The sequence below is a fragment of the Protopterus annectens genome, chromosome 7.part0, assembly GCF_019279795.1.
Source record: "Protopterus annectens isolate FY-2018-M chromosome 7.part0, PAN1.0, whole genome shotgun sequence".
Taxonomy (NCBI): Eukaryota; Metazoa; Chordata; order Ceratodontiformes; family Protopteridae; genus Protopterus; species Protopterus annectens.
This window is the reverse complement of record NC_056739.1, coordinates 845,690,987-845,717,704: the sequence shown is the minus strand read 5'-3', so window position 1 is coordinate 845,717,704 and position 26,718 is coordinate 845,690,987. Positions and strand designations below refer to the sequence as shown.

General features: G+C 38.8%; 1 protein-coding gene across 13 annotated transcripts in view; it reads left to right on the top strand.

Moving 5' to 3' along the window:
- Positions 1–26,718, top strand: part of LOC122806731 (plasma membrane calcium-transporting ATPase 2) — a 2,851,771-nt gene that overhangs the window by 1,502,396 nt on the left and 1,322,657 nt on the right. The gene's annotated exons all lie outside the window — the stretch shown is intronic.

The window sequence follows — 26,718 nt, the reverse complement described above, 5'->3', positions numbered from 1 at the left end:
TGTATTTGTCTTGTGTGAATTTTTTTTTTGATTAAGAATTGTTGGGGGATGTGGAATACTGCTTTGTGTAGTTTTGTATTTTAATTAATTATTGCTGATGTAGTTCTTAGCACGTGATGGCAATCATTCATTTGCTTAGGCAGATTTCTCCTTCTTTCAAACTGAGGCAATCACAATGTTGGTATATTTAAGGCAGGAGGTTGTGAAGAATGCAGTTGGACTTTTCCCCTTGTAAAAAAATAGTGTTGTACTTTTATAGTTTGATGTTTTTGGAGTTGGTAGTGTGTAGAGGTAATGTGAAGCTGAGATCTATTTTTTTATTGTAATATTCATTTTTGTTTTTGTTTAATGCTAGATGACTGACTCACCTATATAATGCCTTGAATTCTACATATTTTTAATATTAGGCTTCCCAGTCTTGTATTGGTTTCCTGAAAGGTGTGCTCCAGTCATAGACTTTGAAATAGAACTTCATTAGGCATTGTTTTATAGACCAGGCAAAGTTCTCCTAAAACTAAAGTATAAAATGGACTATAATGACAATTGTGGAGGATTTCTAAATAGTAAATTATTTCAGTCGTATGATTTTTTTTTTCTGATATGGAATTAAACCTTTTCAAGTTGTTTCAGGTTATGAGTTGATGGCTACCAAATGTACTGAATAATAGATTGGATCATTGGGGTAGAAAGTGATAAAGTGGTATAATGATATTCCTGGTGTCATTGCAGAGTTTCATGATGGTACATTTACTGGCATTAACAGTTGAGATCATTACTACTACAGCAAGAATATATTTTTGCAGACCATCATGTATACCTAAAGCATCTTTTGTTGCATTTATTACATTACCTGTTCCATACTGTTGAAGATTAATCAGTTTAAACTTGTTTGGTTCTTTTGTAAACTACCACTGGATTATGAGTTTGTATCAGTGGGGAGGCATGGGTCTTCCTTATTGAAATAAACGCATAGTCATATGAATTTGTACACCAGCATCCAATCCAGTTAGTTTGCACCTTAGAATGCTTTACTGGGAGTGCAAAACCCAGATCAAGGACCTAACAGCAAAATGAATATCAGTAAGTTGATAAAAAGTGATAGACACATTATGCTGTTTTTCACTGATATGCATACCTTATATTTACCCTTAGGGCATATCAGTCATTAACTTTATTCAAAATAATTTTGGTATATATATATATATATATATATATTTATATATATATATATATATATATATATATATATATATATATATATATACACACACACACACACACATATATATATATATATATATATATATATATATATATATATATATACACACACACACACACACACACACACACACACACACACACACACACACATATATATATATATATATATATATATATATATATATATAGACACACACATACACACACACACATATATATATATATATATATATATATATATATATATATATATATACATATATATGTATATATATATATATATATATATATATATATATATATAGAGCCCTTCATTTGTTCAAACTTTCAAATGTTCAAAACTCATATGGCCGACACCTTATGAGTGAACATTTGAAAGGCCCACAAATGATAGCGGAGATTCCACTACAGTGCAGGACTGGGAGATTCCCCTTTCCTGCACTGTAGTGCGATCTCGCAGTGAGAATATTTAAGGAAGCAGGGGGTGTGAGGGGTGCAGGGGGGCTTGCCCCCCCTGCATAACACAGTTTTACTGTGTTTACAGGTAGGTAAATGGTGCTATTTCAGGAGTTTGGTCTATTGGAATGTCAATCATATGCTGTCGGCTATATGAAAGTTGGCATTCTGAACGGTCGACATTCTGAAGTAGACTGATATTTTATTTATTTATTCCAGTTTGGTGACCAGGGAGGTCCACTGGACTCGACAGTCTGTTTTCAGTGGAGGCCCGGGGAGAAAAGCTCCAGATAACAAGTTACTAATAATGTTTACATTGTTAAGCTGCAAAGATTCGCATAACAAGTTACATAGCATATAGAATTTTTCACATTGCTAAGTTACCCATCAAGTTGAAATAACAAAAGAAAGATTCTTTTACATTGCATACAGTATGTAGTTGTAAAAAAGTTTTATAGCAGGATGGGTAGTAGAAAGAGGAGGAATCCATTACTAAGTAGTTAAGAAGATTACAAGTAGTTATGAAGGAGAGGAAGAGAGACATAGAGTGAGCGGCTGGAAGGAGATTGGTTATAACTTATAGTCAGAATATAAGAGAGAGGTTTGAAGGGAAAGAAGGTTAGCCAGGAGAGAAGGAAGGGGGGAGGTTGGGAGGTATGGTGTGTGGAGTGCAGTTACATTTTCTGTGAAGAAGCAGGTAGAAGTGTAGCAGTCTTTTGAAGGTGTTTAGGTTGTCACAATCTCCCAGAGTGGAGGGCAGGGCATTCCATTTTTTAGCTAGGGTGAAGGAGAGTAGAAGCTGACCAGCAGGACGCTTTGGTTTGTAGATGGAAATGAGGTTTTGGTGAGTGGATCTAAGGGGTCTTGGAGGGCTATAAGGTTGGAGGATATTAGATAAAGCAGGGCAGCTGGTGGGTTGAAATAGTAATTTGTGGGCTGAGACTAATTGGAGGAAGTCTAGTTGATTGGGGAGTTCTAGCCAGTTTATAGTTAGTAGGAGGAGCAGTGGTGGGAGGAGGCTTTAGCTTTAGTGGCAAATCTGGAGATTTTGTTGTATGTAGCATATTTCTAGTCTGGAGGTAAGGGTGGAAGATAGATTAGTAAGCAGAGGAGCGCCATAAAGAAGGGATGGGAGAAGGTAAGTTGTGGCTAAATTCAGTCTAGTAGAGAGAGATAGGAAGTGATTATTCCTGTAGAGTATGCCATTTTATGTGGGTTTTCTTGATGTTGATTTGGATGTGGGTATTGAATTTTAGGTTTTCATCAATGGTGACTCCCAAGAGTTTGGTGGAGGGAACAATATCAATGACAAAGTTGTTGAGGCTGGTAATTTGGAATGAGTTTTTGTCAATGTGGGTGGATTTTGAGGGGGTAAATAGGAGGATTTTAGTTTTGTTGGCATTTAGTGAGAGGTGGTTTTGGTGCATCCATTTTCCAGTGGTTGAGAAGGCAGATTGAGTTAGAGTCTTGAGTTCAGTTTGGATGGAGGCATAGCAGATGAGAGTGGAGTCATCTGCATATTGGACAATTTTGGTGAAGGGAATGGCTTTGTGGAAATCATTAATAAAGATGTTGAATAGCAGAGGGCCAAGAATGGAACCTTGGAGAACTCCTGTGGGTGTTGGAAGGAATGTTGAAGAGGATTTACCCCATTTCACAGCTTGGGACCTGTCAGAAAGATAACTGGAGAACCAGGAAAGAGTTTTAGGGGAGATGTTAAGGTTAGATAGATGGTTAAGTAGATGGGTGTGTGAGATGGTATCAAAGGCTTTAGATAGATCTAATAGAACAGATGAAACTAAGTTACCAGAATCTCGGGCCAAATTGATAGAGTGTATAAAGGAGAGAAGGGCTGTGTTGGTATTGTGTCCTGGGCAGAAGCCATGTTGGGTAGGAGAGAGCAGTTGATGTTCAGTTAGGAATGGCAAGAGCTGTATGTGAATGCATTTTTCGAGAAGTTTGGAGATGGGAGAGAAGATGGCTAGGGGCGGAAGTTGGAGAAGTTACAGTTTTTGCCATTTTTGTGGAGAGGGAGAATAAAAGCAGAACACCATAGTTTTGGCACATATGACTCAAGAAACCTGGGAGGAAACTCCCAGATATGTTCAGAACTGGTTCAAAATGATGTAAAGTTCACTGAACCTACAGACATTGCCAACATACTGGCTGACAGGTTCAGTGCAACCCCCCCCCTCCCCCCCAAAAGGAGAAATATCTATACCAGAGGTTTGTATCCTCCCAAACATCTCAAATTCTCAAGTAAGAACAGCTCTCTCCAAGGCGAAAAACACAGCATCCATGGGACCAGATGGTGTCCCCGGTTGTGTGCTCCACGAGCTCATTGAGGAATTAAATCCGCAGTTAGGGCAACTGTTTAATCTTAGCCTTACCTCAGGATACGTAACCAAGGAATGGCGTATGGCTACTGTGGTCCCATTACACAAAGGCGGTGCCTCCACCGACCCTGGAAACTACCGTCCCATCAACTTGACAAGCCTGGTCTGCAAAGCTATGGAGAGGATCATTATGGAACTCATAAATAAAGACATAGGGGACCTGCAGACATTGGATCAAACCCAATTTGGCTTTGTCAAGGGCAGATCGTGCCTTTTAAACTTGGTTGACTTTTTCGAAACAGTCACCAAGGCCATTGATGAGGGCAAGGCAGTCCACACAGCCTACCTTGACCTGGCAAAGGCCTTCGACACGATACCCCACTCAGGCATCATAGAAAAACTCACCAGTTTAAATGTGAACCCATACGTCACAAGATGGGTTGCAAACTGGCTAAGTGACAGAACCCACAGGGTTAGAGTTGCTGGCGCCATGTCAGATTCAAAGCCTGTCACAAGCGGTGTCCCACAGGGCTCGGTTCTGGGTCTTCTCTTGTTCGGCATTTACTTTTCGGAAGTACAGGCAAGCACAGGAGGATTATGGCTGACAAAGTTTGCAGATGACTGCAAACTGGGCGCCATAGTTGAAAACACATCAGACACAGATATCCTTCAGAAGGGTCTCATAGAAACAGATAACTGGTGCCAAAGCCATGGCCTAAAGTTAAACGCTAAAAAATGCATAGTCATACCCTTTAGGAAAAACAAGGTTACCCCTAGCTACCATATAGGTGGCAATCCACTAAGCACAGAAGAGGTTATCAGGGATCTGGGAACACAGGTTGATAGCAACCTCTCATTTGACACCCACGTGGCCAAAGTTGTTAGGAAGACCTTCTACATTGCCCACCTGATCATGAAGGGTTTCACGTCTAGGTCAAGAGAGGTCATCATTCCCCTGTACTCATCACTCATCAGACCGATGATTGAGTACAACGCCCCATTTGGAATGTATCTGACCCGAAACCTACAGCAATTGGAAAGACCCCAAAAGTTCCTCACCAAAAGGATAAAGGGACTCAAAAATATGTCCTATGCTGCCCGACTGAAGGAGCTCCAGCTCTACTCAGTCGCCACCTGCTCAGAGGTGACCTGTGCCTGACATACAAGGCCATGTCCAACCCGGAATTAATGAACATGCTTCACCTCAAAAAATCTAAATCCATCAGATCCACAAGAACACGAGACTTAAACCTTGACACAGTCATAAATAGGATGTGCTGGAGGGACAGATTCATCACCCAGAGACTCCCTATGCTGTGGAACAAAATCCCGGTACATGTGAAGCAGAGCACCTCGCTGGCCTTGTTCAAGAGAAATCTTGACCAATGGATGGGAGATCGCAGGTATACCTCAGGGATTACACCAGTGTCACTGCTTGACAGAGGCACAGCAAAATAATGGGCATAATATCCTTCCATAGAAAGGGGTGGCGTAAGCCACAAAAACTCTGGGCTAGGCTTATAAATGCCCTAGGGCAGATAGCCTAGTATAAACCTATGAACCTATGAACCTATGAACCTATGATCTATTGATCAGGATGCTGATAGGGAGAACAACACTGTCAGAGGCAATTTTTAAGAAGGAGGAGGGAATGTTGTCAGGAGCATTGGTGCAAGGTTTAAGTTTGTAGAGAAATTTCTTTATGAGGTTGGCAGATACTGGTTTAAGTTCGAAAACATGGGGAGTGGGAGGAGATGGGGTGGAAGCTTGGGAGGAGGTTGGTGGGGGGATGTTATTTGGGAAGGTTTTGGTTAACTCAGCAGTGGAGGAGGTGAAAAAGGTATTGAATAATTTGACAATTTCTAGGTCAGATTTGCTGGTATCGGGACAAGGGTTTTTTGTGGTACCAGGCTTATAGAGTTCCAAAATTGTTTGAGGTTTTTTGTATGGTTTATTTGTAGGTGGTTGTAGTAGGAATTTTTATCTTTAATGACTTGTTTTTTGGCTAGATTTCGGAGCTGTTTGTATTTTAGTAACAGTTCTGGCTGTTTGTGATGTATATATATATGTATATGTATATATATATATATATATATATATATATATATATATATATATATGCACATATATATCTGGATTCACTTTACAATCTCGAAATACAATCTCGAAATACTGAAATATGAAATTTCAGTATTTCGAGACTATAAAGCCGAACTTCCGAAATAGCGAAACCCCATAACTGCAAATCCGGAAATGTTGAATTTGCGATTGTGGTGGTTTGCTACATGACCTGGGATGTATTGTGTGCCTGATTAACGGTTTGGTATTTGGATATGGTTGGAGATTCAGGTACGTGAATATTTTTAAGGGTTTTTGGTAGGGATGTGAATGTATGTGAGTGTGTTCAGAAGTTGTAGATATGGGTTAGGGTAGGTAGGTAAGAGTATGAGTGTGTAATTGTTGAAAGTGGTGGTGTTTGCACATTTGTGATGTGTGTGTGTGTGTGTGTGTGTGTGTGTGTGTGTGTACGAGGGGATTTTAGAGTGTGTAGTGGTGAGTTTACTGCCTTTTTCTGTTTGGTGCGACCTCGGAGTCAGTATATATAAGTAGCAAGGTTGTGGGGAGTGCAGCCCCCCCCCCACATGGGGGTGCACGGTGGCTTGCCCCCCTGCTTAGATATAGGATAGGTTTATTTATCTGTATTGTTGTGTTTGTGTGTGTTTTGTTTGTTTGTTGTAATGTGGGGAGGTCTGTGTATGTCTTGTGTGGTGTATGGTGTGTTTACATTTCCTGTTTGGACTTTTGCGGTTTTGGGGTTTCGGTGTTTTGGTTTTTCGGCTTTATAGTCTTGAGATACTGAAATTCGATATTTCAGTATTTCGAGATTATAAAGTGAATCCATACACACGCACGCACACACACACATACACACACACACACACTCGTGTATGTATATATATATATATATATATATATATATATATATATATATATGGTTTCACTTCATAACCTCGAATTACTGAAATCTCGAAATTCAGTAACCCAAGACTATGAAGTTGAACCGTTCACAACACCGAAACTCACAATCCCAAATCACGCAATCACGAACATACATACCCCATACACCACTTAACATATGCACCATTCCACCCACAGCACACAAACCACACAACCCTACACTACTGCGCCCCCCACCCCCCCACTTATATATACCAACTCCGAGGTCGTACATAACATAAACAAACCACACACCACGCCATCTTGCACTCGCTCGCACACAAACACCAACAAATCAAACACTCACAGTTACACCTCCCTACCCTTACCCACACACACAATGTACAAAAACATACACAAACACTCACTTACCTGCCATTTCAGACACCATAACACTACACACGATGTACCAGAAATGCATAAGCGCGGATTTGAGATATTCAAATTCGCTCTTATGCACTTTCGACATTTTGGTGTTCGGCTTCATAGTCTCGGGTTACTGAATTTCGAGATTGCAGTAATTTGAGATTATGAAGTGAAACCATATACATATGTGTGTGTGTGTGTGTGTGTGTGTGTGTGTGTGTGTGTGTGTGTGTGTGTGTGTGTGTGTATGTGTGTGTGTGTGTGTGTGTGTGTGTGTGTGTGTGTGTGTGTGTGTGTGTGTATGTGTGTGTGTGTATATATATATATATATATATATATATATATATATATATTTTATTTTTTTTTTTTTTGATTGTGCGAACTAAAATCTACCGCTGTGGTTTAGGTTACAGCAGTCAAGCTTCCTGAAGACCATTAGGTCTAGAATATAAGCCTGTCAATCAAACATATAAGCCAATATATATATCAGTAGGAACTCATGAAATGTATTTGTTAAATATTACGTCTTTGTTACATATTTGTCATATTTTGATATATTACTATATAATACGTACAATTTATGAATAGCAGTTAAAATATTGAGAATATAGTTACTGCAGACTTTCTCCTTTAATGTTACTGATCTGAATCCACTAAGGAAGCCTGCATGCTGATCGCATTGCAGTACAGCAAAGGAAAGCAATGATATATTTCCAGTCTTAGTTTTGCAATAGGTAGCACACTCACCTTTGGTGCAGAAGGCTGTGAGTTCTATACCCACACCATGTAGATGGATTACTGACACTACAGTTCAGCATATGGAGAGTGCCGCACTCCTGAGTGTGCCACCCTTCAGAAGAAATGTTAAACCAAGACCCCATCTGCCTGAGTTGGTGGTAGCTCAGGTAGATCCAAAAGAAGGAATTCGTTCTTTAACACAACATAAACAAATGTTTACAGAATGTATATATTTGCATGCACATTTCTTTTTTTTTTGCTATTTATTATTTTTCATATAACATCCTTGTTCTTACCCCCACTTCTTTTTCCATAGTCATAATATAATTTTTCACACTATGTCAAAATCCATTCCCATTAAACACAATGTCATTCAGTCTTTCATTCCAAATCAGCCGCGTCACATAAAATATATTCTTACTGACTCTTCTCACATATTCTTTCTTCTTGTTCTTGTAATATCTATATGTAATCATATTCATATATATTTTGTTTGCATTAATATTCTCAAAAGAAATTCTTCATACAACTTTTTTTCAGTTTTGTCACTTTTTCACATTTAAAAGATGTTCTGTTATCTCTTCCTTTCCATAACATAAACACACATTTTCGACTTTCTTTTTATATGGCATATTTGCCTTTACTGGTAACTTATTAATTATCAGTCTCCGTATGAAATCTTGACATTCTACAGTCTTGGTACACAATTTTATCTTGCTTTAATGGCTTAATTACGTCCTCTGCTTAAAATAACCATGGATTTACATAATAATATTGTTTCATCACATTTTCATATTACACCCTTCATTCTTTCTCTATATCATCAATTTTTGTTGTCCATGTTAGCATTTTTTCTTAGAAGTTTTCTCCTTTTTTCTTATTCTCATGGTGTCTCAGACGTTTTTGTACTTGTATTTGAACGTTCATACTGTAAATCCCTCATTCACTTCCTTTACCCACTTTAATACTCCTATACACATTTAAAGAAGCAGAATAAACAGTTGGATTTAGTCATCACAATCCCCTCTCATCTTCACTCATATTCAACACAGCTGTTTTCACTAAGTTTAATCTTGAAGCCGATATGAAAGAAAACACCAGCTGCACACTTTCCTGATAATACAAACATTTTGACGTATATGCTGCTGTTCCCAATAATACAAAATTCATTGATAAAACTTTTGACTGAATGCTAATCTACACACCCACCACAGAACATACTTCTTTAATTTCTTTTATCAAACCCTTCCATTGCATCATAACTACATAATTTTTTCCACATTTTATTCCTAGCAAAGACACTTCATTTGTTGGAAAGTACATGCTCCCAGTTTTTACCACATCACCCAAACCCTTTTATATTTTTATATTTATTCAAGGTTATTCCCATTTCATTTAAGCATTCATTCATTCATTCTTGCAAATTAACACTTTTCTCATCCATATTTTATTCTTAGCAACTATAGTATAACTATATTATCTGTGTATATCAAAACTACTGGAATCATCTTACATTTAATATACTACTTCGCTCACTATTCCATTCATTGTCACTCAAGGGATATCCTTGTCTTATACCTTTACTCAGCCACCCATGCACTAACACTCCTGCTCTATTATTTTGTTATGCTGACATGCACATGTACCTTTACTCAGCCACCCATGCACTAACACTCCCGCTCTATTATTTTGATATGCTGACATGCACATGTACCTTTACTCAGCCACCCATGCACTAACACTCCCGCTCTATTATTTTGATATGCTGACATGCACATATACCTTTACTCAGCCACCCATGCACTAACACTCCCGCTCTATTATTTTGATATGCTGACATGCACATATACCTTTACTCAGCCACCCATGCACTAACACTCCCGCTCTATTATTTTGATATGCTGACATGCACATATAACTTTACTCAGCCACCCATGCACTAACACTCCCGCTCTATTATTTTGATATGCTGACATGCACATATACCTTTACTCAGCCACCCATGCACTAACACTCCCGCTCTATTATTTTGATATGCTGACATGCACATATACCTTTACTCAGCCACCCATGCACTAACACTCCCGCTCTATTATTTTGATATGCTGACATGCACATATACCTTTACTCAGCCACCCATGCACTAACACTCCCGCTCTATTATTTTGATATGCTGACATGCACATATACCTTTACTCAGCCATCCATGCACTAACACTCCCGCTCTATTATTTTGATATGCTGACATGCACATGTACCTTTACTCAGCCACCCATGCACTAACACTCCCGCTCTATTATTTTGATATGCTGACATGCACATATACCTTTACTCAGCCACCCATGCACTAACACTCCTGCTCTATTATTTTGATATGCTGACATGCACATATACCTTTACTCAGCCACCCATGCACTAACACTCCCGCTCTATTATTTTGATATGCTGACATGCACATATAACTTTACTCAGCCACCCATGCACTAACACTCCTGCTCTATTATTTTGATATGCTGACATGCACATATACCTTTACTCAGCCACCCATGCACTAACACTCCCGCTCTATTATTTTGATATGCTGACATGCACATTTATTCTATTACCTATTTCATACTTTTTTATAAATCCCACAAAATATCATGTCCTGCTGTATCAGACTTCTTGCTAACATCACCTACAATAAGTTTCACATCCTTCTTTTACTTATCATCCACAATTTCTCCCACAACCAATAACAATTTTTGACATCCTCCCTTTTATAGCATAATATCCCTCATACTTCCATCCATTCTCCTCTCATAAACATTTTATAATCAGTGTTTAGTGTGATTAGTCTCCATGTTTTATTTTATTCTCCTCATCTTTCTTCCATATAAATTTTAATATCCCACTGTATAACTCTTCAAAACCAAACCTTTCTTTCAACCATTCATTCAGTATATTTCCAAAATACTGTCTTTGCCAATCCACTTATTTTTTGTGCATTCCATATGTTATACCATCTGGGCCTGATAGTGAATCAGCATTTACTTTCCTAAGTACTTCATTTAATTCACTTATAGTTATTTCTTTTTTCAAATTCTTCCTTAACTCTTTCTGGATTTTTATTTTTTTTTACTTCCCATTCTCTCTTATTTTCTTTCTTTTTACACTTACACATATTTTCCACATGCTGTACTGTAATACTCATAATTTGCTTTTGTGTACTTTTTAGCTCTCCATTTACATTTTTCATTTGCCTCATTATGTGAGTATCTTCCTTTACTGTTTTGGGCAGATATGTAGATCATCTTGCTTAAACAGCAATGCCTTAACTTTTTCACAAGTTCTTTTATATATTTCTTTTTCCATATCAAAATATTCTCTTGTATTATTACTAAAAAAGTTACAGAAAAATCTAACATTTTTTCCATTAAGATCTAATCATTTTGGTTGTGATGTGAAGTACAACAGCAATAATCAATAGTCTTTGTCCCAGTGCAAACAGTAAAGCTTTTCACCGGCAGTGTCTTGATTCCATACAATGCAACTGTTTCATCCTCAAGCAAATATGTGGAAATGAGGAAGTTTGAGAATAATGTTTTCAATATAAAATGTAAAAGGCATAGAGGAATCTATCCACCAGGCAAGGTAACTGGAATTTGAATGATTGAAGGCAAGTTCTTCATTCATGGCCTTGTTTTTTTTTTCTTCTTAATTCAATTGCTTGTCTGAAATATAGCTTAGGAAAGTGTATAAATCTTAAAACAATGTGGCTTTAATTGTAACAGAAAACTGATCATCACAGTGAATAATCAAATCAGCAGCCTACAGGAAAGCATGATAACTCTGTTAGAAATGCTACATCTAAAGAAATCCCAACCCCTCTGCACCACACGCTCCAGAGACCTCAACCTCATTATCACAATCAACAGAACATGCTAGAGGGACAGGTTCATAACCCAGAGACTGCCCATGTTATGGTATAGACTTCCCATACATGTCAAGCAGTGCACCTCACTGGCCTTGTTCAAGAGAAATCTTGATGAGTGGATGGGGAATAGAAAATTCACCCCGGGATCACTCCAGTGGCTCTACTCGATAGATGCACTGGGAACTAAGGTTGGGTGGCACAGTGCCAGGGTAATCCTATGGGCCAGGCGTGTAAAGGCTCCAGGGCTATTAGCCTAGTACACACCTATGAACCTATGAGCCTATAAGAGGGCTTATCTGCAATAAGAGTTATGGCAAAGATGCAGATGAGGGCCTAATAGAACCTAATGGGCTTCACTACTAATATGAGAGAAAGGAGAGGGAGATCATTATACATCTGAATCCCAAAAGTGAATAAGGGAGCTCTTAGATCTAGTAAGAGTAGGTCCCTCCTCAGTTACTAATTGGACTTACAGGCATTAGGTCTGTTCAACAAACAACATTTTCCCAAGCTAATAAGTACCCTTTCCCTGTTACACAATGCAATGTGGAACTGTCTATCTTCAAATTGTCATTGTCATGCCAATGCTTAGGGTAAACACCAGAAGAAAATGGTTTGTTCTCAAATATTTCAAATAATCCCCATAGTGGAGTAGTCAGAAAGAAATCTAAGCCACATAAATGGCCTAGAATTGCATCTCCAGCACCTGAGGTAATTTCTAAAACTGGAGCATCCTGTTAGAAAATTAACTGGCAACATTTTGGAAAAAGCTTTCTTTCCCTTGCCTTATGTTGCTAAATCTCATGTTTGCTTGATTCTGGCTTAAGCATCGAGGTGTCCATTACAATGATTTCAAATCTACTGACACCCCTTTGGTGCAGAGTTACAACCCTAACAGATTTGCCTTTGAATTTGACTATGAAAAGTGTTTTGTTACTTTTTTGAAGCTTCAGGCCAGGTTTTCTGCTGCCCTAGCTCTTCCTTTTCTGTAGGGAACAGGGTTTGACCCCTGTGTTTTCTCCAAAGTCTAAGACACCAAAAACTCCACCAGTTGCACCTTTTGTAACTGTGTTCCTGAGGATGCCAACACTGATTTTTTAATTTCTCTAAGACTTTTGGGTTTCTAATACTATGACTGGAATGGAACCCATTCCTAAGTCAAAGTATGATTAAAGTTCTTGAAATTAGTGTTGTTTCAGTCTTTGATGTTAGCCAAAGGTGTTCTTCACAGCACCCGCAACATGCCAAGAAATTAGTTCTCCTGCAATTCATACAGCGTTACATGCATTAGTAACATACCTGAATACGACTGAAAATTCTTTTCTATGAGACCCATTGCTCTTACTACTATTGGAATTGTCTGGGTATCCTTCTTCCACATTGCCCTTGTTTCTGCCTGCACATCCAGTTATTTTTGTCTTCTTTTCCTGGACTACTATATCTGCTTTTCTTAAATCTGTTTGTTGAACTGTTGGCAATGGTTGATCCCATGTAATATAAAGTTAATCATTTTCTGTAATGGTTTTTGTATAATCTGTGCACAATTCCCAGTGCAATAGTCTTGCCACATTATTATACCTTTCAACATATAGTCCTTCTGCCATTAGTGTATCATACCCAGCAGCAAAATATGAACTATTTCCAGTTCTGTTTTGCAAAATCTACCTTTGTCTGTTTCTCCAACATGTTCAATGGACGTTGTAAACCAATGTGTGGATAGTCCACTGTCCTGGGCCATCAATATAGTTTTCTGGCTTGCAACTCTATACATTTTCCACATTTATTGCCTTCTCATCTGATCCTTTACCATATATTATTTCCTTTTGTTTTTTGGCACACTCAGTTGCTTCCTGGTTTTTATCTACTTCTGACTTAATTTCCATTCCCACTTGATACCAATATGCTTCTGCTAAACTAAGCAGGGAAGCCATCTTAGACTTGTTTTCTTCTTTTTGGTTTTGTCCAGATTTCTTGCTCTGACAGGTTGACAGGTACGGTATTAGAACAGCAGTGAATATTAAGGTTCCCTGTTTTGATATCTTTCGTCTTTGAGGTGAGTAAGAACTGTTGTGATTTTATGACACCTTACCTATTGGACTGTCCACTGCACCAAGAGTGTTCACAAAGTATCTAGCTCCAGTTATAGCTCATTTCAGGCTACAGTGTACCCACACATTCCATATTTAGACAGCTCACTTTTCTTTGCAGAACCTCTTTCAGAGTGTCAGGAATCGCTTTCCTGGGTGAGAGATCTCTTGCACGAGCTGGGTTTCCAATAGCACATTCAAATGTCTTTCTTGACTCTTTCACACAGGATTGTGTTCCTGGGATGTCGGCTAGACACCTCAGTTCAAAAAGCTTTTCTTCACAGGAAAAAAAATAAATCTTTATTTAGATATATTTTTAGGGTTTTCCACTCGGACTTTACTGACTGTGAGGGAATAATTCAGGATTTGGGGTCTCATGGTATCTATGATTTTCTTGATATCCTTGGCAAGACTCCACAGTCAATCACCACAGATATTTTGGATTTTGCTTGGAGCTTAGGAGTGATAAAAATGCAAGTGGGTGGGGGACACCAGGGCTAGATGCAAGTATATAAATATCAAGGAGATGCTTTCCCTAATCAAGGTACTCATCTCTTTGAAGCATCATTGGTTCCCATGACTTCTTCAAGTGGTTACAGACAGTACCACAGTGATGTGGTACATCAACAAGCAAGGGGGACTAGATCATACCCCCCCTTTACAGACTAGCCATGTTAACCTGGGATATAGGTTCACAGCACAGTCTCACTCTACAGCCATCCTACATTCTGTTAGAGTAAATTTGTGGCACAAGCAAGCTGAGCAAGACCAGGGCAGACCCCCCAAATGGAAATTAGATTAGGGATTCTTCCAAGATTTGATCTATCTGTGGGGACCTCTTCAGGTAGACCTCTATACCTTCTGTCTGAACAATCAACTGACAAACTTTTCCTTGGACAGGAATGTTCCTGTATGCTTTTCTACCCTTTCCACTAATATCAAGGGTACATCTGAAGATTCAGAAGGAATCCCATAAGATTCTTATAATGACTCCCTTCTGGCCCAGGCAACCATGGTTATCCCTTCTTTTGGGAATCACCAGGGCAATTACCACAAGCTTCCTCACAGACTGGATCTACTCATACATGAACAGGGGTGTTTGATATACCCCTATATCAGTCATCTTCGACTGACTGCCTGGATGGTAGGGTCTAAATTCTTTTTTGGCATCTGTTTTCTGAGGATGTGCAGCAGATACTAATAGAGGTAAGAAAGCCTGATCCTGGAAAATCATATATCAGCAAATGGAAAAGGTTTTCTATTTTGTGCCAGCAATATAACCAGCACCCATTCAGGGCTAGCTGTACTTTGGTTTTACAATGTTTCTGTGAGTTGCTATCATTTTTTCCTGTTCCTCATCACGGTTCATTTATTGGCCATTTCAGCATATCTGCTCATGGATCCTCATCTTTCAATGCAATTTTGTGTCAAAATGTCCTCGAAGGGCATTTTGCGTAAGACATCTACAACTCCAAGAAAACCTATGGCCCCTGCTTGAGATCTTAATTTTCTGTTATTGAAGCTAACACTTACTCCATTTGACCCAGCTAATCTGGCTGACTTGAGGTGCTTAACATGGAAAATGCTTTTACTGATTGCTCTTACCTCTGCAAGAAGGGTATCTGAGTTGCAAACTCTTATGGTGAGTCAACCCTCTCATTTTCAGTAGGAGCAGGGTTTCTTTGAGAGTGAATCCTCCTTTTATGCCTAAAGTGGTATCCAAGTTTGCTTCAAGCCAAGCTATCCATCTCCCCATTTTCTTTCCTGAACTTGAAAATGACGGAACGTAAAAATGAGGGAGAAAGGATATTCCATATCTTGGATGTCCACAGACATCTGAGGTACTATCTTGATGGAGATAAATCAGATCTTTGGATCAGCTGTTCATTTCTTGTGAATATTTGAAGGAGCAACCTATGTAAAAACAGAATATCTCCAAATGGTTGTCTAAGGCTATTACCTTTTGTTATACTCACCACAACAAAACTATTCCAACCAGGATCAAGACCAACTCTACCAGGGTCTTGGCTTCATCAATGGCTTTTAGCAAAGGATTGGATTCTAGAAGTATTCTAGAAGCAGCAACTTAGTCATCTTTACATACTTTTATAAAGCACTATAAGCGTGATTCCTTCTCTAGGTCCAGATCAGGCTTTGCTAGGTCCATTCTCAAGGGGCTCCTGGACTTTTTGCCTCCCAAATGTAGTAAGTTAGGGTAATCTATCTGTACTGCTAAGGCTATTGCAGTAGTGATCAATATGATGAACATGATACGGTTGTGGAAGTAAACTTACTGTAACAGTAGATGTTCGGATGATCATTGCTAGAGCATATGCTCCCTTCTGCCATCCCCCATGCTTTTGTGTTGTTTATGGTGGGTGTAAATTCTTTTGCTGCTATTGTTGTTCCTATCATTGTCCTGTTAACACTCAGCTTCCCCCTCTCTATTGAATTGAAAGCTCTGTAGGACTTGGTACCCAAACTTGCTTTAGTCAGCTCAGCTTGAGTTCATAGGTTCATAGGTAGGTGCTAGGCTATTGGCCCAAGGGCCTAAGTAAGCCTAGCCAACAAGGTTCCCTGGCTTACGCCACCCAAGAAAGTTAATTTCCTGTGCCCCTGTTGAGCAGAGCCACAGAAGTGATCCCCAGGGTGTATTTCCTATTTCCCATACACTCATCAAGATTTTTCTTGAAGAGTGCTAATGATGAACTTTGCTTGACATAGATGAGTAGCTTGTTCCAGAGTATAGGAAGTCTCTGGGACAGGAATCTATCCCTCCAGCATGTCCAGTTTATTGTGGTGACAAGGTTTAGGTCACTAGAGTGTGTAGCACGGAGGGATTGGGATTTCTTTAGGTGTAGCATGTCCAACAGCTCTGGGTTTAACATAGCTTTATATGTTAGGCAGAGTTCTCCTTGAGTAGGCGATATGCTACAGAGCAAAGCTGGAGTTTTTTGAGACGGTCAGTGTAGGGCAGCTGTTTGAGGCCAGTAATCCTCTTTGTGAGGTACTTCTGTGGCCTTTCCAGCTGCTGCAGATGTCTTGTGAGGTACATTCCAAAAGGGGCGCTGTATTCTATAATGGGTCTAATGAGGGACGAGTAGAGGGGAACAAAGCTGATTAATAGTTTGGGCTCATGAAAGGTGCCTTGAAGCTAGCTGGCTGTTACATCATTTAAAGGATATAACCCATATAGCTGAGGTTACTGCAGCAGTGATCATTCAAAAAGCTACTGTTATGGTAAGTTTACTTATGCAAATGTACTTTCTGCCATCTTCTGGAATTGGTCAAGGGCAGTCACCACAAGCTTACCTACAGACTGGATTTGCTCACATAAGACAGAGGTTGTTTAATACATTCCATTCTAAAGACACTACTGTTGATTGCCTGGAAGAGAAGATGTTAATATCTTTTAGGCACACTTTTTTTCTGAGGACATGCAACAGGTAGTAAGGAAGGTGAAGAAAACTGCTAGCAGAAAATCATATATTTACAAATGGAAAAGATTTTCTAGTTGGTGCCACTCTGAGCCACAACCCTTACTGTAGCAGCTGTAAAGATGTGGAAAATAAAGATATTTAAGTGACAGCAATTCTTAGTTTGAGATGGCTGCTAATTACACATTCAGAACCATCCATTTGGGATCATTCTATGATTTTCTGAGTGGAATACCAAATAAGGATCAGTCTCTTGAAACTTGAAAACTGAATTAATCAGCTATAATGCAAAATACCATCTTTGCACATATTTTTATATGGAACTTTGTTAAGCAAACATTTGTCTGATCTTACCAGTCTGCTGACTCAACAGTAAGCCATCCAAATTTTCCATTTAACAAATCATTAAGTTAATAAAATAAACTATGGAGCATGACAGGTTTTAATTTGAGTTCTTACATCATTCATTTCAGTAAATAAATACATTATTTGTAAAAAGTGTATGTCAAGACACGCATGATACATGTCTGACTATGACCTTGTGTAGTGGTATTCTCCCCGACTTATAGCAAAGTGAATTATGCCCAGGAAGGACAACCTGTTTAACAAAGTGTAATAGCAGCATAAAAATAGTTAACTGGAATATAAATGTAATTGGTGTTAAAATTGCAAACTACAAACTAAATGCATTATTGAATTAACAGTGGCCTGTTTAATTTATGCAATCAAAAATGATGAAGTGACTGTATAGATGCTTTAGATGCCTACAGTTATGTTTGACTCACAACTGTTAGAATGACTTTGCAAAAGAACTAGGTGTTGTTATATTAATGTAGTTGTGTTGATTTTATATGAACAGTCACTTAAAAGGCACCTTTATGTAGCTAATAAGTCTTCAGAAGGTACAGAACCCTTCAATTTTTTGTGATTATTCTGAATGAAATTAAATGTCTTAAAGATGAAATTATATGATCTGCAGATGATGAAAGAATATTATTTATTTAATTACTAATTTCATGTATGTATGCTGGATAACCAGTACCATTTAGGTTTGGAACATTATTGTAAACATGGCTTTAAATGTGGCTGCTACTGCTGACAAGAACATAGGCTTGACAGAAACATGCACCTTGTGGTGCCATCCTTTCGCTTCAAACACTGTCTTTACCCACTGACCAGTACTGTGGGTTATTGTGTCAGAAATGGATGTTGTCTGGTTGTCTGCATTCTGTAGTGTAAGTTTAGCTCTTGCTGAAGTTAACAAAACAACACTGGAAATGCTTTGATGTAGCTAGGAATGGGTTACCTTTCTTATTTGTCTGCAACTGGAGCTATTTTGGCTTCTGCTCTGAGGTCATCATTTCTTCATCTGTCCCACAGTGTGCATCCCTTCAACCATATTAGGCACTTCATGTCCATCACCTCTAAATTTCTCAACTGCTCTGTCTTAGCTGCCCAGGCTTCTGTATCACACACAAGTGCTGGTCGAGCCACTGTTTTGTACACTGTACTTTCATCTTCTTTGGCATTTTTCTGACACACTCTGCCCCAACACTTTTTGCCAGTTTGCTGCAGTCCTATTGATTCTAGCTTTGACCTCTGTATTCAGACTTCCCTTCTTCTCAAGCACCCCTCCAAGATATTGGAGGTGGTTAACTTGTTCCGCTATTTTCTCCTTCGGTCTCCGTTTTTAGCTTCTTCTGATTTCTCTCATTTGTTGCCATAATAAGTGTCTTGCCTGAACTCGGTTTCATCACATGTTCCTTCACTTATGCATTTCATTCCTCTGTCATGTGCTGAAGACACTGCTTATAAAGCCACATCATGTGCCTACAGCAGCTTTGTGGATCAGTCCCCCCAACCTGTTTGTTAATGTAGTCCATCACCTGTCTGTGAGCCAAATGGCTGACAGACAGAACCCAGGAAGTTAGAACTGGGGAGTCTGCCTCTACAAAGAGGCCAGTCACAAGTGGAGTCCCTCAGGGATCAGTCCTTCGACCGCTTCTTTTTGCCATTCACTTCTCTGAAATCAATGCAAGTGGTCTCTGGGTGACTAAATTTGCAGATGATTGCAAATTAGGAGCTGTCATTGAATCCCACACTGACACAAATGTTCTCCAGGAGAGGCTGACACAGGCAAACAACTTGTGTCAAAGCCACGGACTAAAACTAAATGCCAAGAAATGCATAATAGAATCCTTTGGGAAGTCATCCAGGCCTGGTAACAATCATATTGACAACACACTCCTTAGAGTTGACCTAGTAGTCAAGGACTTAGGACATGCATAGATGGTAATCTAGTCATTGACCATCATGTGTCTACAGTAGTGAGGAACTCATTCTGTGTTGTGCAACTTATAAACAAAGGTATGGCATCTAAGTCCAAGGAAGTCATTGTTCCACTGTATTCAGCATTCATCAGACCTATCATTGAGTACAATTCCCCCTTTGGTATGTACCTAATCAGGCATATCCAACAATTGGAACTCCACAGATGTTCTTCACTAAAAGAATACAAGGCTTAAGTAAAATGTCCAATGTAGACTGCCTCAAGGCTCTAACCCTGTATTCTGTCTTCTACAGGCTTTTGAGGGGAGATCTATGCCTGGCATACAGAGCATTGTCAGACCCCACTCTGATGGACCTCCTGCATATTTGCAAAACAAACAGCAGCAGAATTGCCCATTCTAAAGACTTAAACCTTGCCTGTGATATAAATAGGACCTGCTTAAGAGACAGGTATGTGTCCCAGAGATTACCCTGTCTCTGGAACAGGCTCCCAATCCATGTACATCAGAGTTCCTCCTTAACCCAATTCAAGTGCAATCTGGACAACTGGATAGGGAACAGGAAATGTATCCCTGGTTTGGCACCTATGTCTCTAATGGATTTAGGCAAACTGTACATGGTTCATCTCCCAGTTCCTAGATTGTAAATGTTTCATCTCCCAAACCTCTTCTTATACTTATCAAGGATATCAGAACTTGTCAGAGATTTGGGCTGCATGTCTAGGCTTAAAAAGGCCCCTGTGGTCATTAGGCTAGTAAATACCTATGAACCAGTATGAACAGCAGTGGGCTGAAAGATGACCCTTGATGTAAAGCCCCTACTGCTGCTGGGAGCCCCGCTTTGAGTCTGAACCATATTCATACTTGTATCATTAGATATTTCTACATAGCTTCCAGGGATTTTACCAGTGCAGTCAGTTTATATCTATCGATACTGTACACACACACAGACACACACACACACACACACACACACACACACACACACATATATATATATATATATATATATATATATATAGGTCTACTTCACATAATTGAACACCCAAATGTTTGACTTTCATATGGCCCAGACCATACGATCGAACATTTGAATGTTCGAAAATGTGAAAAAATAAACAAACAAAAAAAAAAAACTAAACAGTGCTAGCAGGAGGGCAACCCCCCTGCACCCCTCACTATTTAAATATTCCAACTCTGAGATCGCACTACATTGCGGTAAAGGGAAATCTTCCTGTTCCGTGCTCTATGGAGATCCCCACTCAGTCCGTTTGAACTTTTTAAAGTTCGATCATATGGTCTCGGCCATATCAAAGCGAGCTTTTAAAAGTTAGACCTTCTGAAGGGGACCCATATATATATATACATATATATATATATATATATATATATATATATATGTTTGTACACACACACACACACACACACACACACACATAAAATAAAAAAAAGACTGATGTATATATCACATATTTTACCAAAACCTAAAAGGAATTTTGCTTCTCTGTAATAGAATCAATAAAGTTATTACAATAATCTCTTTAATATTGCTGAAGGCAAGTCTGGAATTTATTTGAAAAGCTGTGATTTTATCTCCATTACTGCAGGAAGAGAGATGGTTAAGATACTGAAGTGCTGTTTCAGATCTAATGGTTTCAGCTGGTGGCTGAAGCAAGCTGCACATTTCACATATCTAGGCAGCACTGCCATGCCTTTCCAGTCTCTGCTTTGAGCTTTACCTTTTTTAGGGTTAATACACAAAGTATTTTCTGACAGGTAGGTAGGCTTAAGAGTAATAACCAGTAAACCTCTGTTTTCCGTGAAAAGCAGTTTGTCCATTTCCTGACCTGCAGTCAACCCTGGAGCTGTACACGTCCCTACCCACGTACACACTTATCATCTACAGTGGTTGGCCATAGAATTGATTTTTAAATATTGATGCTGCAGCCTTCTCTATATTTTTGTGACCTTGTATGGCCTTAAGTGTCCTTTTAATGCTGCAGCCCTCTAAAGCAGGCCTTGTCTGAGTTACACCAGTCCATTAAGAAACTGCTGATCGATGGATATTTATCAAAAAGAGTGCTGCTTTCCTTGATGAATGTTACCCTGAATAGCCAAGTATTTGAACTCTTTTTAAATGACTACAAAATCCAGTTAGCAGTATAGACTAGGAGTTACAGAAACACTGAGTGACTTACATATATTCCACAGGCACATTCTCACGTTTGACAACTTCTTTGTGCAAAATGGTTACATTATTTGCCTGTTTGGAACTCTTTTCACTACTACAGATGGCTGTGCCTTGGGTCAAGATAAAGTATGCATTCTCTTATTCCCAGCAAGCACTAGAAAAATAAAACAAGCTACATTTAATTATATGCTTTTTCTGAATCTGTCAGTTTTAACATATAGAAAAATGCATAATGTAGGATGTTTTAACATATAGAATAATGCGTAATGTAGGATGTTGTAACATATAGAATAATGCGTAACGTAGGATATGCATAATGAGATTTTAGATATACCCACCACAGATGCATGTGTACCCCATGCCAAATTAAATATGACTTATTTATTCAGTCACGGAATATCAAAACCATATATGAAATTGCTTCTCTGATATCACTTCTGTTTTTTCATCCTTTGTAGAAAAATGAAATACAAATTCAAGTGATGGTTATGAGTTGTAGATAACTGAGGTGTGATTTGTCTCACATTCAGAACAACTTTTTAAAATGCAATAAACTGACTAAAAACACTTAGCACATGCGGAAGGTTTCTTTTAGCAACAGAATATAGACTTCAAGAGTTAGTTCTCTGCACTGAAAATATTATGCATCTGTCTAGAAATCAAGGCTCAACCACATTGTGATATGACTGAATAAATATAAATATAGATTATTAACTGAAAGACTGGAAAGGAAAAACACATTAGTTGTTCAAGTTGTTTATAGAAATAATTCTGCTGCACATATAAAGTGTGTTAAAAAGAGGTAGGTTCTAAAATTGTAAAAATATAGTGTTCTGTGAATTTCGATATTCTGTTTTAAAACTTGTGTTGATATAATGGCCAGTTTGATAAAAGTTTCCAGGTTTCTAAGAATAAGATACCTTATAGGTATACTAGCTAGATGACATCAAGACTCATTTTCCTTGCTTTTCTTCACATTCGTTCATTGACATGAATAAACCACTTGTAACCAGATGTATTCCTTAAAATGTCAAAAGTGCACTGCACAGTCACTTCTCTTCCTTGTGGATTTGTAACTGCTCAGTTCCCTCCTCAGCCATTACCTTAAATTCAGTCTTTCCAGCTCACTTTCTCACAATTTCATTTCTTTCTTCTGAACTCCCAAACGAACACTTCACCTGACATCCCTCCTCTCATCTTTTAACTCCTTCCTCCTTCCCTCGCCCTTCTTTCACTAGTTTCCACTCTCTCTCTTCTTTAGCAAACCTCCTTCTCCTACACTGCGTGACTGTCCACTAACGTTTACTGAAGCCCACACACCTCCTTCTCTGACTGCCTCACTTCTTATTCCTTTCCTCACTGCCTTCATAAACCCTTATGTCTATGCCCTCACAGTAACTTCCTTGTTCCTACGTCTTGCTCAAATAAAGTTTCAGTTGATAAACTCCTTCACTTTCGAATATAACAGCCTGTTATTCTCCACTGCCAAACACCACGCCATTATGGTTTGTATGACGTGTTCGATTTCTTTATTGAATCATACTTTATAATATGACATTTTTTCTCCATTGTTTTTCCAATAAGTATATGTATTTTCTGTAATTTTACTAACTATTTTTTTAAGATATTTCTTCTATTTATGCTTCCTGGAGCTTGTGTTGTATTGTTTTGTATTCAGTGTATGTTCCCTGGAGCTTTTCTCCCCTGGCCTCCACTGAAAACGGGCTACCTGGCCCAGTGGACTTTCCTGGTAAACAAATGTCAATAAATAAAATAAATAATTTATGACTGGACTGCATCTGTCTGTAAAACTGGTTGTATTTCTGTCTGGACTGTATCTATCTGCAAAGCTAGTTGTATTTCTGTGTTGACTATATCTGGCTGTAAAGCCGGTTATATTTTTGACTGGACTGCATTTTTCTGTAGCCTACAGAGTGCTGCATGTTCAGCTGATGGCATCATAGTGGCATGCCCTTATATCTCCGGCAGTATCCTTAATTATTGACTATGTATAAAAGAATTTAAAGCAGAAATTAGGAAAAAAAAACATTCTGTCACATATTAGGAAAGAAAAAGCCCTACCAATAATGGGGTTCCCTTTGGGGCAGGCGAACATGCTACCACAATCACACACATTCCACCTCCAGGCAACGATGTTGCTGAACTGCAACCATCGGGATGTCCTACAACACCAGATCTCCTCAATACCATATTAGGTAATGACCCTAGTTCCTCTATCACATCATTCCTAATGAAAGAACCATGCTAATGAGTCACTCCTAGGCACACCATTGGAGCAGGGTGAAATGGGAATGTCCTACAACACCAGATCACCTCAATACCATATTAGGTAATGACCCTAGTTCCTTTGTCACATCATTCCTAATGAAAGAACCATGCTAATGAGTCACTCCTAGGCACACCATTGGAGCAGGGTGAAATGGGGATGTCCTACAACACCAGATCTCCTCAATACCATATTAGGTAATGACCCTAGTTCCTTTGTCACATCATTCCTAATGAAAGAACCATGCTAATGAGTCACTCCTAGGCACACCATTGGAGCAGGGTGAAATGTGAAAGAACCATGCTAACGAGTCACTCCTAGGCACACCATTGGAGCAGGGTGAAATGTGAAAGAACCATGCTAATGAGTCACTCCTAGGCACACCATTTGAGCAGGGTGAAATGTGAAAGAACCATGCTAATGAGTCACTCCTAGGCACACCATTGGAGCAGGGTGAAATGTGAAAGAACCATGCTAACGAGTCACTCCTAGGCACACCATTGGAGCAGGGTGAAATGTGAAAGAACCATGCTAACGAGTCACTCCTAGGCACACCATTGGAGCAGGGTGAAATGTGAAAGAACCATGCTAACGAGTCACTCCTAGGCACACCATTGGAGCAGGGTGAAATGTGAAAGAACCATGCTAATGAGTCACTCCTAGGCACACCATTGGAGCAGGGTGAAATGTGAAAGAACCATGCTAACGAGTCACTCCTAGGCACACCATTGGAGCAGGGTGAAATGTGAAAGAACCATGCTAATGAGTCACTCCTAGGCACACCATTGGAGCAGGGTGAAATGTGAAAGAACCATGCTAATGAGTCACTCCTAGGCACACCGTTGGAGCAGGGTGAAATGTGAAGGAACCATGCTAACGAGTCACTCCTAGGCACACCATTGGAGCAGAGGGTGAAATGGAGGAAAGCAGTTTATTAAGGTCTGATCGACCTTTTAAGGTAGCTCCACATAGCTACTTAATAAGGTTTAATCTAGCCTGGAGATCTGCTGTTTCTGGCTGCATGGTGTGGAACTGCCGTGCTGCATGATGTCTCCCCCACCTGGAGCAAGAGAGCACAAATAACACAGTGACGTACTGCACAATCTTGTAGACCATTCAAGAGAGCATTTAGGTCTTTTGAACTCTGGCACTGAGTGCCATCATTCCATCATTTAATATTGGAGTAGTAAACATCGGGCTCAGTATTCATGTATGTGTCAGCTGACTGTGTTCTTGAGTATCAAAGGTCCAACACGAAATTAAAGACAATGTTTGCAAAAAAAAAAAAAAACAGAGAGAGAGAAGTAAAAACAGGAAAAAGATTCATTCTTACTAACTTAGTATCCTGTTTCATATTTTTAAAGGGTGCCTGTAATCATCTCTGATGATTATTTCCATAACAGGCCTGTCAGCTGCTGCACCCTAATTATTATTTTATTATTTCTTTTTCAGTATCCATCCTTCTTTTATACCTCCCTCAGTGACCTTCAAACTGATTTATTTTACATGCTGCTTTTATTTTATACCAGGCAATTAAACAAAACTTTTACATTTTTTTTTTGCAAGCACTGTAAGTCATCTCTCATAGATACTCCCTAAAATAAACATTTTCATTTTCCAGTACCATTACCTATTTGATGTATTCTTTTCGACATTATCAGAGTTATGCAGGTATCAAATGCTGCTGAAGGCCTAAAGATTTTATTCTTTTTAAGTAACAGAGATTTCATTCTTGGGGAATTTTTTTCTTCTGTATTCTGTCAGATTTGTTCATTATTCAGGATTGTACTGTCTGATAACTATGTGTGTGTTTTAGCATACCCTATTGCCGTATTGTCTTTCTCCTATTGTAATACAATTAGCATTCCTTTAGAAATGCACTCTGTATATTAGTGTACATGCACAACTTAATGCCAGCTAGTAAGTTATTACATTTTTTCTCTTGCTTTATTCTTTAGTTACAAACTGTCACAGTGTGGATCACATCTGGTGGTTACACCTTGTCTATACTCCTTTACAGTTTACTCATCCTGTTATGTAGTACAGTTGTCTAAGACACATATCTGAATAATTTCAGTTTCTTGTTTGCACCAAGTCTTCTAGTTTCAACCAACAGCATTCCCTATATATGTTTCTCTGCTGCTAAATCATTCCCAAAATGCAACCCATAATGATGAAAAGATTCTTCATACCTAGTTTGTCATAGCAAGCATCCTAATATAATCCCCTTATTCCTATTCCTGTGCTAAAATTCTATTATCATTCAAAGAAACTACACAAAATGTCTTTAATTATAGCTGACATCATTTGACTTTGTTTTTCTCCTTGTCTGGCTTGTATCTGATCGGAACAACTTCCTTAAACTAATTTCTCTGTTCACCTTATATCTCTCTGT